The sequence below is a fragment of the Myotis myotis genome, unplaced genomic scaffold (assembly GCF_014108235.1).
Source record: "Myotis myotis isolate mMyoMyo1 unplaced genomic scaffold, mMyoMyo1.p scaffold_m19_p_6, whole genome shotgun sequence".
Lineage (NCBI taxonomy): Eukaryota > Metazoa > Chordata > Mammalia > Chiroptera > Vespertilionidae > Myotis > Myotis myotis.
Window position 1 is genome coordinate 2,558,964 of NW_023416368.1, and position 19,070 is coordinate 2,578,033.

Sequence of the window (19,070 nt, forward strand, 5' to 3'; positions counted from 1 at the left end):
AGAGGAGAGGAGAGGGAGAAACACTGATGTGAGAGAGACAAGATTGGTTGCCTCCTACATGCACACTGACTGGGAGCAGGGATCATCAAACCTGCAACCCAGGTACGGGCCCTTGACCAGGAATGGAATTTGAGACTCTTCAGTGTACGAGTTGACACTCTAACCATTGAGCCATGCCGGACAGGGCTGGACTCCATTTTTTAAAGACCTATGCCTGATTATTCTGGGAAACTAAAGGATAAACAACAGCTGGAGAATAGATGAACTGGTATCTGGATCCTAACCTTCATAAGAATACTAACTTAGCCATCTGCCAGGCATAGCAGCTTGAAAACAATGCACCGCATTTAGATGGTGCTTTGTAGCATTCCCGGCGACCCGTTATTAACTCATGAGCTCGTCTGCAGAAGAGAAGCAGCCATTTTCCAGGTGAGGCCCAGGTCCACGACAGCAAGATGACCTGGCCAACCTGCGTCAGTGTGAGGGGTCACTGAAGCTACCACTCATTCCACAACCACAGTGGTGCTCTCGTAGGCCCACGTGTGGGCTTCAGCCATGGTACTTCTCACTGAAGGGCCCCAGGGCCCAGAGAATAAAACTAAAATGTCTGTTGAAGAGTCTAGCTAGCTAGACATTGAAACTCCTAATTAAAACAAGGGAAGCACACAGCAGGCCGGGTAAATTTAACATGTGGAGCTTTCTCTTTAAAAATGTACCCTCTCTTCTAAACACAGTATATACTTTACTAAATTGTAACTCTACTAAATTGTAACTCTTTCCTCTCAAGCACAGCTAGACTTTGTTCCTAGACTCAACAAACGCTTAAACAATATTCGGCAGAAGAAATGTTCTTGAAGGTTTCTAACATGAAGAAATCACATTCCTCAAAGTGAGGTTGATGAGAAAGTCCCAAGGACCACTCTGGAAGGCAGAGCGCCCTTTAATCCGTAACTTCAAGACACAGAGGCCAGGCATATCGTGGCCACCAGATCTAATGGGAGACACGCTTTCACGGCCCGCGTGCATGTGCAGGTCAGGCGGGAACAGCGGAATTCATCCTCACCCAGAGACAGCGCAGAAAGCAGCTCCTTCCGCCCAAACGGGGAGGGCCGTGCACAGGCTGGTTACCTGGTTAAGAAGCAGCTACCAGTCCCTGTTCTTCAGGACGTCAGACAAATTTCTGGTTAAGTTTTATGTTGCCCTTTAGTCCTCAAGATACATCAAGGCGTTCTCACTATTCATTAAGGGCCTAACTTTCCTTATAAGGAAAACACTCCACAGCCTCCCCTCATTCATTTTCTGCTGCTTAAATAACATTTTATGGGTAAGGCAGAGGGTTAAGTCTGGTTTCAGCTGACCCTACCAGGGAGCTGACATTTCTTCATACAAACAGGTTCCTCAAAGACCAGCAGACACTGTCCTGGTCATCACCTCGTCTACACACAGCAAGGCCTCCTGCTGCTGGCAAAGAACCTGAGAGATGAGACTAAGGATTCAAGTCCCCAGACTCTGTCCTCCTTGCTCACCAGGCCTCCAGGACGACTCTGAAGGTGCGTGGTGCCCCGTGCACCCGGCACCTTACCTGCCTGCCTTCCAGCCTGGTCTCAGGAGTGGGACACAGCAGAACTGAGAGCGGTGCTCTGCTCTACACAACTTTTCTGATACAGTGGCTGCCACAACCACAGGCTGTGCGTCTACTGCGCTCGAGAGGGGAAGTCACGACAGGGCAGCAAGCTGTCCGGCCTTGTCTGAGGATGTTTTGGTGGCCTGCAGAGGCTGAGATGAGTGGCAGGAAGAGTTCAGCACAACTGGAAGAGTCTATGAAGGCGCTGAGGGAGAAGTCCAGAGTAACTTCTGGGTGTCTAACTTGGGACACCAGTTGGGCTGGTGGAAACGTGGATCTGGATCAGGGATGCAGGAGGAGAAGCAGATCTGAGGAGGGTGGGAGGACGGGTGAGAAGGTTCTCGGTGTTGAGGAATTTCTACAATTTGTCAAGTGCTACATGAGATGTTGGGGATATGGCAATAAGCAAATTAGATTCACTTTCCACCTTCTTGGAGTTTATGTTCTAGTGAAACAAACAAACAGATTAAACAACAATATGTACTAACCGCAACCATGACAGGAACGTTTCAGAGGAAAAGCATCGGGTGCTGTGAATGTGGAACAGTGGCGTTCAGTCAGTCAGGGGTCAGAAAAGCCTGTTTGAGGATGTGACACTGAGGCTGAGCCCTGAAGGTGGGCAGGCTCGCAGGTATGGGGGAAGGATGCTCTGAGCAGAGGGTGGAGGATGTGTGCCAGCTCTGGTGAGGAAGAGGGCCTGTCTCATTCCCGGAGTGCAGGGGAAGTTGGTGTGAATGGAGTCCAAGCGGCGGGGTGGGTGGGTGGTGGTGAGAGTGGACCATGGTCAATGCTGTGTGCAGGCACTGAGGCTGGAGAGAGGAATTTGGAAAGCCAGGCTGAGTGGGTGAAGTGAAATGATCTGATTCATTCTGGCTGCTGATGGCGGAGGGACGGCTAGCAAGGCTGTAGGATCTTGGAGGAACCCCTTCACAAAACTAGGGCCAAGTGGATACCTTCTAGGCCAGTGATGGCGAACCTTGTGAGCTCAGCATGTCAGCATTTTGAAAAACCCTAACTTAACTCTGGTGCCGTGTCACATATAGGAACTTTTTGATATTTGCAACCATAGTAAAACAAAGATTTATATTTTTGATATTTATTTTATATATTTAAATGCCATTTAACAAAGAAAAATCAACCAAAAAAATGAGTTCGCGTGTCACCTCTGACACGCGTGTTATAGGTTTGCCATCACTATTCTAGGGGAACAAACCCTATAGTCTGAATTCTATTCTTGGCCAGACTTCCTCCACAGTCCTCCACAAGCTGCTTCTTGAACTAAGCTGTGCCAACAGTGATCCCAGACCGACAGGGACTGGGGAAATGGCAGCATGACTATCTTTTCTTACCAGGAATAAGAGGGCTGCTTTTCTTATATGGTTTCAGAAGGGACTTTATTATTATTTTTAGGAGATTCTTTTTCAATTTTGGCTCTTCAGATAATTTCTCACTGAATGTTGCTTACAAGGTAGGACACACCTTTACCAAGCACCTTGAACTCTCACATCCTTCCCACTACCCCGCAGCTCTGGCTCTGTCTGGGTTCCAAACTCAAACATCTTCTGGTACAGGGTGCTTTACACACACATCTCATTCAATCTTCACAAGCAACTCCAAAGAAGTACTGGAACATTAGCCCCATTTTTAAAAATAGAATGTTAAGAAAAAATATGTTTTTATTGATTTTAGAGAGAGAGAAAGGAGAGGGATAGAGAGATAGAAACATCGATGAGAAACATCACATTGATTAACTGCCTCCTGCACACCTTCTACTTGGGATCAAGCCTGCAACCTGGGCTTGTGCCCTGAGTGGAAAATGAACCGGGGACTATTGGTTCATGGATCGATGCTCAACTACTGAACCACACCAGCTGGGCCCTATTTTATTATTATTTTTAAGTGAGAAAAGAAAGGCTCAGAAGCATATTAACTTGTTAAGGTCACAGAGCTATGGACTCAAGTTTGCATGATTCCAAATCCACTTGCTCTTTCCCCTCATGTGTGCCAGCACAGTGTTTGCTAGCAAGAACAGGCCATTGTTTACTGGAAAACTCGAGGGCACGAGGGTATGAGATAACCCTGAGGCTATAATGGGCATCTGTGTAAGGAGACCACAGGTGAAAGATCATCAGGGTCTGGAAGGCGTAAACCCCAGCCACAGCTGTGTAGGACATGGGCTTCCCCGTGCTTCCTGGAGAGCTGGAAATGACCCATTAAGACATAGGATGGACTGAGATTTCTTAATGATGATAGGAACCTTCTAATCACGGAGCAACCCTAGACTGGACTCATGAGGAAGTGGCTGTTCCTGCCGCCTTCAGGCAGCTGCACGTCTGGCGGCACAGAAGGAAGTGTTTTTAGGTTCCCATTACAGACAGGCTCCACAGGAGTGCCCCACTGAACTAAATATATCAGTTACTTGGTCCTCTTCAACCAGCCCCTGGGCCTTTACTTTTAAATACTTGCCACTCACTTCTCTAAAGGTAGCCAGGATGATGACTCGTGATCTGTCAATGACAGTGCTTGAGATCAGCACCACCACACACTACTCTGGGTCCAAGTCCTGTTCCGAGTGACACTGGTAATGGAGATGATTTCTGCACTGAAGGAACAGTGGCACCTTCAACCCCCCCCCCCGCCCCCTTTCAACAAATACCTCCCAGAGCAGCGGTCGTCAACCTTTCGGACCTCGCAGGCCTGACCACCATCCTGGAGTGTCCACAGCGATCAGGATCTGTTCTCAGCAAAAGATCGGTGAATGACAAGGCCCCGGCCGTCCTAGAGCCTACATTCTGGGAGGGGGGTGAGTGGACCACTGGACAGGTGAACATGTGCTCCGTGGGAGTGGCGTGGGCGGGAGTGCAGGCAGGGATGAAGGGCACCTCGTGCAGAGCTGGTGTTTCAGCTCAAACCTGAAGGGTATCTGGTGGGGCAGTGGGTGCAGAATGAGGAGTCGCATGAGAGGAGCTCAGAGAGGCAGCATCCCCAGCGGGCCTCACAGCTTGTCCAGGGCCGGTACGGTTGGCCTCCTGCCAGTGCCACACGCCTGACACCCTCAGCCATGCAATGCTCTGCCTAGATGTCCTTTCTCCTCTGGCAACATACACTCATCAGTTCCCATTTCAAATACCAGAGGTCTAGGAAACTCACATGAGCTGGGCAAAAGCTGGCATTCTTTTCCTGGACTCTGGGAGCAAGCGGCTCTCACTCTATGACAGCATCTTTAATAGTGTCTTGTAATAATCTGATTACATCACATCTCTAAGGAGCCAAGCACTCCTTGTAGCAAAGACTATGCCCTACTGATCACTGCAGACAGGCTTGAAATGGAGGGCTCAATTCATCTCTGCAAAAAGAAAAAGTTCTCTTTGAGCATCTATTTTGTGCAATATGGAGATGCACTAGCGAGTAAGCTGCAAATTCTTGATTACAAGGAGCTTATTTACGATCCACCACACTATGCCTTAGTTACCTTTGAATTTCTAGGGCTTCACACCAGGTCTGACCCACACAAGGAGCTAAATATACAAAAAAATGACAGCATGACAGCGAGACGGCAGTGGCAAGACAAAGCACACTCCCCGCTCCATGCAGAGGCCCCACCACTACTCCAGGGCCTTCACACGTAGACGGGGAAAAAGAACATCATTTCCTATCAGGTCTTCAAATTTATAATTGTGTAAAGTATAATGATGATTTGTCATTGTTGTTAATCTTCACCCGAGGATATTTTTTCCATTGATTTTTAGAGAGAGTGGAAGTGACGGAGGGGAAGATGGAAGGGGAGAGAGGGAGAAGGGGGGGGGGGGGGAGAGAACTGATGTGAGAGATATATCGATTGGTTCCTCCCACACCTGCAACCAAGGTACATGCCACTGACCAGGAATTGAAACCAAGACCCTTTGGTACCTGGGCAGACCTCTAACCACTTACAACACCTGCCAGGATTATAGTGACCATTTTATGAGAAAACCAAGTTATAGAGACACTTTCAGGTTAATTCATTAGGGTTTATGTTGTGAGGATACAGGTTATATATGTATTTTTCATCATGGTTCCTTCCTTTGCTCCCTAACTCCCTTCCCCAATCTAATGCACAAAACTGGAAAGATCAGTTAACAGCCAAATGCTTGCAGATGGTGCTTGAGAAAGTACTGAATACATTTCTTTTTTAAAAAACATATTTCTGCCGAAACTGGTTTGGCTCAGTGGATAGAGCGTCGGCCTGCGGACTGAAGGGTCCCAGGTTCGATTCCGGTCGAGGGCATGTACCTGGGTTGCGGGCACATCCCCAGTGGGAGATGTGCAGGAGGCAGCTGATCGGTGTACCTCTCACATCGATGTTTCTAACTCTCTATCTCTCTCCCTTCCTCTCTGTAAAAAATCAATAAAATATATTAAAAAACAAAACAAAACAAAAAAAACCAAACATATTTCTATTGATTTCAGAGAGGAAGGGTGAGGGACAAAGAGACAGAAATATCAAAGATGAGAGAGAATCATTGACTAGCTGCCTCCCGCACACTGGGGATGTGCTCTTGACGGGAACTGAACCATGACCTCCTAGTTCATGGGTTGATGCTCAACCACTGAACAACACCAGCTGGGCTCTTTTCTTTTTTTTAAAAAAATAATAGTTTATTGATTTTTAGAGAGAGAGGATGGGAAGGGAGATAGAAACATTGATGTAAGAGCGCAACACCATTGGCTGCCATCTGGGGATCAAGCCTGCAACCCAGGCACACGCCCTTGACCAGGGATCAAACTGGCAACCTCTTGTGCATGGGATGACACTCAACCAACTAAGACACACCAGCCAGGGCTGGATATATCTGAATTAACACGTTCCTTATTGACTTTCTCTTATAGCTTCGATGTGTGGACACTGATCTGTTTCCATGAAAGGAGCCTCTGGCGTAGGGGTGAGGTCAGGGCTGGAAAAGCAGTCCGCTGGCTCGGCAAACAAAGCTCCCCACGGGCTCTGGAGGTCAGCTGCCACCCCAAGTCTGACCGCAGGTTCCTTCCATCCCCACTGACTAGAACGAGAGGTCCCAGCCTGCCCAGGGCCACTTTCCTTACACGACAAATGAAATTCAAACATTAATTCTTTTAGCGCCATCTCGCAATTATCTGATTGCATCACACCTCTCCAAGAAGCGGAGCTCTCTTTACAGGGGATTTCTGTCTTTTCCCAAAGTAAATCATCTCTTGGAGGCAGGAGAACCTAGATTTCTAAATGCAGAAACTCAAATCTTGGCAAGGCCAGGTGACAGCTCTGGGCAGCATTCCTGAGAAAAAGACTTTTTGGGGAAGATTTCATACTATTGCTTTTAGTGGTCATGCACTAAGTTAGGGGGATTCTAAACCAGGTGTGTACTGGCTGTGCACCTTACCATTCTATGTACAGAGCAGAGCCTGGAGAAAGAAATCCCCAAGTCTTACTCTGCAGATTAGTAAGGAGCCAAGCACTCCTTTCCTTTGGAGCCACCAGAAAGAAGTAGGGGTGATGATAAATTGAAACAGGTGGCCTCAACTTTGGTTTCTGTGCTAATGCTGCCCCCTAGAGACAGAAAATTATAAAGGCACCGAGACCAGGTTTACACTGCTTGGGAGAGGGCAAGGCTGGAGAGGTACTGACTGGGAAAGAAAGGCAGCCATAAGTGCCTGCATTTTACTACCACAGGGAGCAGGACTTTTAAAATAAAGTAAGAGGTCAATGGTCAATGCTTTCAGGAATACATACAAGTTCTTTTGTTTTGTTTATCCTCACCGGAGGATATTTTCTCCATTGATTTTCAGAGAGAGTGAAAGGGAGGGGAAGAGACAGAGAGAGAAACATCAATGTGAAAGAGACACATTGATTGGTTGCCTCCCGCATACTCCCCAACCCGGACTATAGCAGTTAATCAAATACTGATGACTATTTCTCTCAAATGCCCATTTATATAAAAGAATCATTGGGATGCTATCAGCAGCTCCCAAGGCAATGCCAGGAGGTGGACACTTATGTCTTAAAGAGAAAACCACCGAAGGAAGAAGGCTAGTGCTGGGTGCAGAGAGGAAGTCACTCACAACTATAGAGTGGGGCTGGGGAAGGCCGCTCTGAGAAGGGTGTTTAAGCAAAGGCTTAAGAAAGGTGATGAAGTGAGCCTTGGGGTGCTGGGGGAAAGAATCCAGGCTAAGTAAGAAAGAGAAGGAGTGAGGCAGAAGGTCAGTAAGAGCTGAATGGGATAGCCAGTTAGCCTGGAGGTCAAATCACCCCTGGTATTGCCGACAACAACCAAGGCTTAACTACAACAAGACTGAGCACAAAGACCACTAGGGGGTGCACCAAGAAAGCATAAAAAAATGCTTCTTTTCCCCCACCTGGTGAAAGAAATAGACTTACAGGTCCAGGAAGCGCAGAGAACCCCAAACAAAAGGAATCCAAAGAGGACCACACCAAGACACATCATAATTAAAATGCCAAGAGCAAAAGACAAAGAGAGAATCTTAAAAGCAGCAAGAGAAAGAAACTCAGTTACCTACAAGGGAATACCCATACGACTGTCAGCTGATTTCTCAACAGAAACTTTGCAGGCCAGAAGGGAATGGCAAGAAATATTCAAAGTGATGAATACCAAGAACCTACAACCAAGATTACTTTATCCAGCAAAGCTATCATTCAGAACTGAAGGTCAGATAAAGAGCTTCACAGATAAGGAAAAGCTAAAGGAGTTCACCACCACCAAACCAGTATTATATGAAATGCTGAGAGGTATCCTTTAAGAAGAGGAAGAAGAAGAAAAAGGTAAAGATACAAATTATGAACAACAAACATGCATCTATCAACAAGTGAATCTAAGAATCAAGTGAATTGCCGAAACCGGTTTGGCTCAGTGGATAGAGCGTCGGCCTGCGGACTGAAAGGTCCCGGATTCGATTCCGGTCAAGGGCATGTACCTGGGTTGTGGGCATATCCCCAGTAGGAGATGTGCAGGAGGCAGCTGATCGATGTTTCTCTCATCGATGTTTCTAACTCTCTATCTCTCTCCCTTCCTCTCTGTAAAAAATCAATAAAAAATATATTTAAAAAAAAAAAAAGAATCAAGTGAATAAATAATCTGGTGATCATAATAGAATCAGGGACATAGAAAGGGAATGGACTGACTATTCTTGGTGGGGAAAGGGGTGTGGGAGAGGCGGGAAGAGACTGGACAAAAATCGTGCACCTATGGATGAGGACAGTGGGTGGGGAGGGCGGAGGGTGGGGCGGGAACTGGGAGGAGGGGAGTTATGGGGGGAAAAAAGAGGAACAAATGTAATAATCTGAACAATAAAGATTTAATTAAAAATAAATAAATAAATAAATAAATAAATAAATAAGAGCTGAATGGAAGGCGGGTGTCTGGGTCCTGGCGGCGATGATGAAGACTGTGGCATATGCCCACAGTAAACAAAGGTTAAAGAGGATGCTCTCTACAAGGATTTGCGTGACATTGGTCCAAAGCACCCCTCTATGCTGGCACTCCTTTTCATGGAGAGCTCCCACCCCTCTGCACTTCACTCAAAGGCTTGAAAGGGCAGGAGGGTAGAGGCTATAGCTAAGCCCCACCCAAAGTTGTGTTGAGTGTCTGCTGTCACTCAACACAACAATACGAGTTTGTGGAAGTGAAGTTATTTATTAGATACAATTTTTAAACTATGAACTGCAACCCACTGGTGGGCTGTGAATGCATTTTAGTAGATAATGACCGGTGGTGGTTTTTATTTATTTGTATTTTAAACCAGAAAAGATACTAGAGTGCATTTCACATGTCAGGTATTTACTTTGTAAAACTACTTTTCCAGTTATACATACGTATATTTATGTACTTTTTTATATTTATTAGGTTTATGATAAAATATTACTATAGACATCAGTCAAAACAGTTTGAAAACCATTAACTTAGGATTCATTCATTCATTCATTCCAAAACCTGAAGTTTCTTTCAAGAATAAGAGAGGCTATTCCTCATAATAGGAACTCCCAGGGGCCACTCTGAGGAATTGAAAAATGGCCCACCTCGGTTTTCCCTGGCGGGCATGCTCTCAGTGAGCAATAACGCAGGAGGACCAGGAAGGACAGCAGCGTGCAGGAGGGCGCGGGAGCAAAGCAATGTATTAGGAAGTGGTGGCTCTAATAACAGAGCATTTCCAACTGTCAAAAATAAACACTGCTAGAACTTGGGTAGAAACGAGCCCAACCAGACCTCTGCTCACTGCAAGGAGACTCTCAGACTTCCCGGAAGCTGGGCCTGGCAGCAGCAGCCAGCAAAGCCAGCTCTCCCTGCTCGCCTGTTACCACTTCCTGCAAGAGAGGCTCCAGCTCTCAGGAAAACCAAAGGCTGCATCTCCCACGCAGGATTGCATCTCTACTCTCACGTGCCAGCTAACAGGATGGGTGCTGGGGGAGGCAGACAATAAGGGTCCCTCACCGGACAGAACCGGGAGAGAAGGTGCGTCTCCCTTAGTGTTAACAGGAGAAACGCCGCCTGTTTCTGGGGGAGATCGACAAGTGGCCCAAGAGGCAATGCAAACCAAACAGGAGGGCATAATGGCCACTGCAAGTTCCAACAGAGGCTATGAAAAGGGGAATCACACTCTCTACACGCTGAGGACAAGGGACCTGCACTGCAGCTCACCACCTCTGGCTCTGTCACAGCCACCATCCCGCAGCGCTAACAACAGGCCATGAGAAGACTGGCCCTTTCTCACTGCCTTGGTTCCCTCTCAGATGTGCCTCTGGGCACAGCGTGCACTGGAGGCCGACCTAAGTGTCCGTTGGCAGCTCTATCTGTGACAAAGGAGCATTCTGTTGTCTCAGTCTCATGTGGTCTTGGTTTGGGCCAGTGTGAAAACCCAGCCCTGCACGAGTGCAGGCAAACAGAGCCTTGGCCTGGCGTCCATTTTCTGTGCATCAGCATCGCTGGGGCTGCCACAGGGAGAGGCAGGCTCTGGGACTCTGTTACAGCTGGTGCACACCTCAATCACAGCCCTGCCGCCCTGTGAGGAGGCCCTGCCTTGGTGGCTTTTCCTGTAGGACAGTCATGACTGTTCCCCCTGTGATTTGGTTTTCCCTCAAGAGAAGAGCAAATAAATGTTAATTAATGTCCCTTACCCAATAGGCTGCCTAGTTTCCTGCGATGGATTCCTGAGTAGACAGAACATACACTCTGACCGCTCCTCTTCGCCGAACTTAAAAAGAAAGGTTTTCTTTTCTGCCTGCTTTATGTCAGCCTAGGTCTGATGACACACTGTGAGCCACTAAGTGGAAAGACAAGCCCTGCATGCAGGCCCGGGAAGCAGGGATAGAGGCCATCTTATCAGCATCCTCCCCAGCCCAGACTGGCAACAGGCCGGGAGATTGATTCAGCTGGGCCTTGACCAGGCTGGCCAGGTGGGCTGCAGGAGCCCCTGAGGTCTACTCCTCATGACTAACGCACGAGTTAAAACAACCTGCCAGGTGCTGAGCAGCTGTCAGTTAAATGAGGGAGCCAGTGTTTCTGCTCAGGAGTCAGCAGGGGACAGGAAGAAGTCGGTTCAGGTGTTCTAGGTGTTCAGGGGAGGGGCCTGGGGAGGCTGCACACAGGAGCGGGTCTGGCTGAGGCTCCAAGGGGGAGGAAGAGTTGCCCAGGAGAGGATGGAAGGTGCTACAAGTACAAACTCGGAGATGAGAGAGAGCCTGGCTAGTGCAGAAACTCAAGGAGTGTGTGGCTGGGACAAGCTACTGGGAGAAGGACTGTGTGGCAGGGGAGAAGCCTGGCGAGGCCCAGGAGAGCCAGGGCCAGATGTGTAAGGCCTCCTAAGGCGTGTCCTGAGAGCCAGGGGGCGCTACTGGGGGCTTCAGATGGGGAGCATCTGTCTTTGCTTGGACACTGCTAAGGTGCTCCCCTGGCCAGAGGTGCTTGAGCTGCTCTCTCTGGATTCTATCACTTGACCCTTGGTCAGAAAATCTACACAATTAGTGGTATTTCCTGGGCTTTAGCCTAAGAAGCTGCAACCTATAGGTTTGTTGTGTCTTAACAAGAGACATGGACTGGTGTCTAGTGGCCTCTCCACCCACTCACGGGGGGACAGGCACACATGTGCTCAATGTGGGCATCCCCTCTACTCTCTCTGGACCTGCTCAGGCTAGGTTATTGACCAATTTGTCACGAACACCAAACCCCACCTGTGGGCAGTACTGTATCTGGCACAGCCCTACCTCTGAGTGGGAGAAGTAGTTAAATACCCAGTAATTGCTAAGATTCTTCTGAGCCCCAAAGAATAAAACAGGGCCTCTGTCTGCCTGCTTACATATGGTAATTAGTGTGGTGGGACCAACAGAGCAGTGGGCTGGAAAGGGCTTTGTGGAGATAACAGGACATGAGAAGAGAATGGGGAAGGATGGTCTAAGGCAGTGGTCGGCAAACTCATTAGTCAACAGAGCCAAATATCAACAGTACAACGATTGAAATTTCTTTTGAGAGCCAAATTTTTTAAACTTAAACTATATAGGTAGGTACATTGTTATTAACTTAATCAGGGTACTCCTAAGGTGGCCTTTGCTAAAAACGTCCTCAATCTGCTTGAGGTACATTCGCTGAGGTCGACCCCTTCCAACTCTCCCATCCACACTCGTCTTGTTTACTTGTTTCAGATAGATGAGCGTGGATGGGAGAGTTGGAAGGGACCTCAGCAAATGTACCTCAAAACAATGTTCCTCCCCCACGCTCAATCAGATTGAGGACGTTTTTAGCAAAGGCCAGTTTAGGAGTACCCTAATACCTATATACCTACCTATATAGTTTAAGTTTAAAAAATTTGGCTCTCAAAAGAAATTTCAATCGTTGTACTGTTGATATTTGGCTCTGCTGACTAATGAGTTTGCCGACCACTGTAGTATGAGAACTGTGACATTCAGAAAACCACTGGCCTTCCTTGGGCCTCAGGTTCAAAGTGCTTCCCCCTCCAGCCATTGTCCCAGGCTATTTCAAGGCTGACCTTGGGCCTCTGACCAGGTGTGTCCACCAGCTGGGGTGCTCCAAAATGGGGCAGGTCAATGCCGGAAATAATCTCATCCAAGGCCCACATTCCCAGTGGGTGGGGGTTATTATTTCTTAAAGACAAAAGCAAGCCAAAACGAACTGAACCAAATTAAATTACCTTCTTAAAAAATCTAACTGGTGGCCAAATTTAAGTAAAACACCACTACAGAAAATACACACATGCATGGACTTCCCACCCACTTTGAGGGCACTCTGACAGAGCTTATAGAGTGGGAAATGAGTTTATTTTGTACTGGCATTACTTCTCACCTGCTGAGGTGTTCATTTCAGCAAGTGCATGTTACTTAGAGACTGCTGAACACACACTGCCACTGTGTCAGTCACGGGGTCCCCAATTATCCTATTTTCCCCGCCTGTGAACACTATGGCACAGGAAGGTGAACATGAGATAAGGTCTGCCCCTTGTAGGATGTGATTGCTAATGAGCAATGATTGCATTCTTGAGATTCTTCCAAGCTTTCTACTATGATGGAGGGGAAAAGGGGAAACCTCTCGATATATATAAAAGAAAGGGAATGAAATATAAGATCCAGTCCATGATTCAAAGGCCCGTATACAGTTTTGGGTAGATTGTAATAACAGCAAGCACTTACAAAGGTATTGTTCTAAGCTATCAATCAATCAATCAATCATACCTACACTCAGGATCCTCAGTTTCAAAAGAAATAACTAAGAATCAGTCTGTGGTGCAGCCACTGTGGAAAACAGTATGGAGTTTCCTCAAAAAGTTAAAAATGGAATTTCCATTTGACCCAGTAATCTCACTTCTAGGAATATGTCCCAAGAAAACTGAAACACCAATCAGAAAGGATATATGCACCCCTATGTTCACAGCAGCACAATTTAACAATAGCTAAGATCTGGAAACAGCCTAAGTGCCCATCAGCAGATAAGTGGATTAAAAAAACTGTGGTGTGTCTATATAATGGAATACTACACTGCTATAATAAAGAAAGAACTCTGACCATTTGCAACAGCAGGGATGGAACTGGAGAGCATTGTGCTAAGCAAAATAAGCCAGTCAGAGAAAGATAAATATCACATGATCTCACTCATTTGCGGAATATAATGAACAACATAAACTGATGAACAAAAATTGATGCAGAGACAGAGAAACGGAACAGACTGTCAAACCTCAGAGGAAACAGGAAAGGCGGGGGGGGGGGGTAGGGAGGGCAGTAAGAGATCAACCAAAGGACTTGTATGCATGCACATTAGCATAACCAATGGACATGGCCACGGACACTGGGGCGGTAGGGGCTTGTCCTAGAAAGTGGAGTGGTCAGGGAGGGGTCGATGGGGGGGGGTGCGGGGAGAAGACATGTAATACTTTAAACCAGGGGTGGGCAAACTTTTTGACTCGAGGGCCACAATGGGTTCTTAAACTGGACCGGAGGGCCGGAACAAAAGCATGGATGGAGTGTTTGTGTGAACTAATATAAATTCAAAGTAAACATCATTACATAAAAGGGTACGGTCTTTTTTTTTTTTTTTTTTTTAGTTTTATTCATTTCAAACGGCCAGGCCCGCCGGCCGTAGTTTGCCCACGGCTGCTTTAAACAAACAAAAAAACACACAAAACAAAATAAAAAAAAAAATCAGTCTGGAATTTGGCCACTCAGTTGCTAATACTGGGGGTAAAGAGCCAACAGCTTACCCCTGTTCTGGTATTTACTGTCCATCATCTTAGGAGTGTTGCTCAGGGGGAGATCATCTATGCTGAGACCATTAGGGCTACTGACTGAATCAATTCCCAGTAAAAGTCAGGGTAAGGGTATACTGGAATGTCAAGGAGTTGGATAAACAGTTTCTTGTTCTTTTCCCAATTCCTGTAGAGGCCAGTGGGTTCCTCTTTTACATACAATGGCACACAGCCCCATGCCCCACCCTCAACGCAAGACCACACATGACGATCAGTCACCAGGTTCTGCAAATGTTCTTCTGTTACTAACTGCAATTGTCTACCTTCTACCTGAATCCTGTCTTGATCTCAGAGGTGCTGGAGTTGCCTCTCAGTTCAGAGATAAGCACTGGGGTGTGGGCTTGCTTGTGAACTGGCAAGCATCCCAACAAAGCCAGATTCTAGACTTACTGCATTTGTGAGGCACTGGGGCCCTCTGCTGGCTGCCTGCTGTAACTGTTAGCTTCTCACTAGACCAAGAAAATATAGCATTTTCTTGCTATAAAATCCAGATTGTACCAGAGTTGTGTGCTGTTGCTCAGAGGCAATTGAAGAGACAACTCAGCCATTACCAGCACTCAAGTATTTCTTGTTACCATGCCTAATGTAGAAACCTCTTTCCTGTCAGGAAATCTATTATCTGGGGCCAGAATCTAAATTCTAATCCTGTTTTATCTTCCATCATTTATCTAGAGCAGTGGTTCTCAACCTTCTGGCCCTTTAAATACAGTTCCTCATGTTGTGACCCAACCATAAAATTATTTTCGTTGCTACTTCATAACTGTAATGTTGCTACTGTTATGAATCATGTAAATACCTGATATTCAGGATGGTCTTAGGCGACCCCTGTGAAAGGGTCGTTGGACCGCCAAAGGGGTCTCGACCCACAGGTTGAGAATCGCTGATCTAGAGTATTTTAGGGGGGGAAAAAGCCATCTTTGGCTTTGAACAAGTGTCACATCGTATAGCTACAGAGAAATGACTGGATTACCATGTCTCCAACAGCTTCTCAGCTTCTGGGAAGAAAACCACGAGCCCTGTCCCGGGACCCACTCTCTCGAGTTTATTCCAGGGTTTTCTCAGAGCCTCAGGGTCAGGCAGGGCCTCACCACCAAGCAGCCTGACCAACCATGTCAGGACCCTTTCTCTGTTCTCACTTACAAATGTCCACGACGAGGCCCAGACTTCAACTTGGGTCAGTTTTCTGTCTGGCAGGTTGGCCAAGCCTCACTGGTCACACTTACCTGGTCAGCTTATAATACTTAGATCAAAGTGTCCAATCAACACCACTCCTCAATCCCGATTTTACAAACAAAAAAACCCGACCCAGAACAGGAAGGCAAAAGATCAAGCTCAAAAGCAAGCTCAAAGCTGAGACAGAATTTGTGTAGCCTCAAAGGGTGGTGGCCCCAGGGGTCTTCTCAAGAGCTACAACAGCGACCAAAGGTGACAAACTCCGAGCCAACAGCAGCCTTGACGGAACTCGTGCACATATGCTCCCAATGGTGGCCTCACAGCACGTCCTTTTGTTTGGGTTCTTTCTCACACTCCAGCTGCTCTCCTCATGGCAGAGCTAATCAAGAAATGCCTGGCCGGCTGGTGTGGCTCAATGGTTGAGTGTCAAACTATGAACCAGGAGGTCACGGTTCGATTCCAGGTCACGGTACATGCCCAGGTTGCGGGCTCCATCCCCAGTGTAGGGTGTGCAGGAGGCAGCTGATCCATGATTCTCTCTGCATCATTGATGTTTCTCTCTCTCCCTCTCCCTTCCTTTCTGAAATCATTAAAAAAAATATATATATATAAAAAAAAAAAATGCCAGCACTTGATGGGGGGGGGGGGGTAAGGAGGGTAAGAGGGGATAAATGGTGATGGAAGAAAAAGAAATAGTTGTACTTGAAACGCCAGCATAACTGTCCAGCTGGCGAAGGACAACTGTGAGAGCATGGTGGGTGCCATGCTCCAGGACAAACTGTGTTCACCTGGTTCCCCTTTTCTAAATTGCCAAGCTGTCAGGTTCTGTACCTATGTCTGGCCCACATTTGTTTTTGCTCAAGTCGGAATTGCAAAAATTCCTATTTGTTTTGTTCCTTTGGAATCATTGCAAAGCAGTCCTGCACAGGTGTCAACGTCCCTCTGGAAGGGCAGCCATGCAGCACAGGATACTGTTCAGCTTGGGGCTCAAGAACAGACAGCACTTTTCCTTTTAAAAAAAATGGGCATGTACTGGAGGAAGGATAACCATGTGAAACCCTTCAGAAAGAAATTTGGAATTGTTTTGAGATTCTTAAAAAAAACAACCTGATTATCTTGGACCCCAGAGTCCTACTATAGGGATCTATCCTCAGGAATAAAATTCTACAAAAGAAAAGCCTTGATGTACAAGGCCATGCATTACATTATTCGCAGCAGCAAAAATGGACAACACCCTATATTTCCAACTCAGGGGTACATGTAAGTCAATCAAAGCACATGTGTTTGATGGAATGACAGCCATGCATGACAGGTTTGCAAACCATGTAAGAATGTAGCCCTGTTGCTCAGTGGTTAGAGCATCAGCCAGCGGACCGAAGGGTCACGGATTCAATTCCCGGTCAAGGGCACATACCTCTGTTGCAGGTTCCTCAGCCCTGGTAGGGGCACATGCAGGAGGCAACCAATCAATCTCCCCCCCCCCCCCCATTCTTTCTAGAAATCAATGGAGAAAATATCCACTGGTGAGGATTAAAAAAAGAAGGCAGAAGGCACTTACGTCATGCTAAGCAAAAAACAAATACACAGGGCACAATATTATCCACATGGAATGATTACAATCACATGGCAAAAACCAAATGCCCGGCCCTGGCAGGTGTGGCTCCGTTGGTGGGGTGTTTATTGTCCCGTGCAACGAAGGATTGTGGGTTCAATTCCCAGTCAGGGCACATACCTAGATTATGGGTTTGATCCTTGGTCGGGGCGTGTATGGGAGGCAACTGATTGATGTTTCTCTCTCACATGGATATTTCTTTCTTCTCTTTCCCACTTCCTTCCTCTTTCTCTAAAATCAATGAAAAACATATCCTCAGGTGAGGATTAAAAACCAAATAAATGCAGGACCATGAGCTAAAGTTGCAGCACCACATGGTGGAAGGAGCAGGGGCCAGGAGGCCAGAGGGATCTGTGTGACCCTGAGCAAGTCCTGCCCTCTGCTTCCTCATCAATGAAAATGGGGAAAACAAGTACCCGGGAGGGTTTCTTTAAAGAGAAATGAGAAAATGTATGTGCACAATAAATGGCAGCAGTGACAGAGAGACAGGCAGTGCTGTCACACTCTTCGCTACACCCTGAGGTAGGTGCCAGAGGCACACGGGCATTGTGATCTCAACTATTTCACTAGAACTTTCCAATTCTGGCCCTGCAATTCGCAGGTGTGTAAACGGGAGTAAGCCCTGAGCCCCAGCGCCCCATCTGGTAAAATGGGGAGAATGCTGCTGCCCCTTTCAGGGTTACTCCGAGGGTGGGGAACAGTTTTAAAGTGCTTGGCACAGCAGCAGATGACCAATGAGTCGGACAATTACTAACAGAGGGGGTGGAAGTTAGATCAGTGTCTTGGGATAAAATCGTAACAAGCTCAGGATGAGCTGAGCAGTTTACAGTTTGGTTGCTCTGGCCATTATCAGAGTCAAACAAGAGACAGGATTTTCCAGTTTCATTCTGGATGGCGATGGGGTAGTTTTGTTTAAAGAATTATGGTAACATTATGCTATGACAAGGTACATAGGGTAAGACAGCTAGCCATGGCTGACTTAAGGGCTGGATAACAGTAGACGGTGATGTGTGAAGAATAAGGGGCCCAAAAGCAATTCTACCTGGTCAGTAGCGGGCACTGATCTTTGATGGCTGAATATGAGTTTCCATTAGCTGGGCTTCCTAAGCTGCACCCTGCATTATAAAAAGAAAAATAAATCCTGAGGTGCAAACTACTGCCCGATTTTGTTATCTCTGACTTGCTCCAGGAAGCACCAGCCACACTCCTGCTGTCCGAGGCTCCCTGTGGTTTCTGGAAACACACGCCTGGACATGTCAGCGGCAGTGAAGATTATCCCGGGGGTCCTGTACATCCCCCGTTCCACTCAGGCCCGAGTGCCTGTGCCCTGGCTGCTGAGTAGCAGGGGAGGGAGGGGATACTTCCAGTGGCCCCTCAGAAACAGGAAGGGAAAAGAGAACCTTTCCTTGTGTAGGGAACACCCATTCAGCGTATCAAGTGACAGGCCTCACTTTTTTTTGAGGTGGCTAAAGGACAGGTCAGCAAACACTGACTCATCTCCCCTGGAGAGAAAGTGAGACCTGCTAGGCAGTCTGCCGCTGCTCCCCATCAACAGGCGGGCGTGGGCAAGGGCACAGGGACTGCTGATGGCGAGCTGCACCCAGGAAGCAGCTTCTGCTGGCCACACCTCTGTTTCCCCTCCACCAGACCACCTCTGCCACTGGCTGGACCTTCCACACTGACTGACAAGCCAGACTCCTACAGAAAGAGGGGAGCAGTGAGTCGCTGGGCTTGGGCTGTAGGAACCTGGGAAGCTCCCCACGATCGCCATCCACTGCAGCTGTGTGGACACAGGGGTGGCTCTGCTGGCACAGCAGCTGAGATGGAAGGAGCACCGTGAACCTGAACAGTCACCTCCTCTTTGCCCACAAGCTCCTTGCCCTCCGCCTT

General features: G+C 47.4%; 1 protein-coding gene across 15 annotated transcripts in view; it reads right to left on the minus strand.

The window, feature by feature from the left end:
• RNF216 (ring finger protein 216) overlaps positions 1–19,070 on the minus strand; it is a 122,407-nt gene that overhangs the window by 36,522 nt on the left and 66,815 nt on the right. For 2 of the 15 annotated variants that reach the window (XR_004968456.1, XR_004968455.1), the window contains exon 15: positions 2,113–2,433. The exons of the other annotated variants lie outside the window; for them this stretch is intronic. The gene's annotated coding sequence lies outside the window, so the exon portion shown is untranslated. The remainder of the gene's footprint in view (positions 1–2,112; positions 2,434–19,070) is intronic. 15 annotated transcript variants of the gene reach the window in all.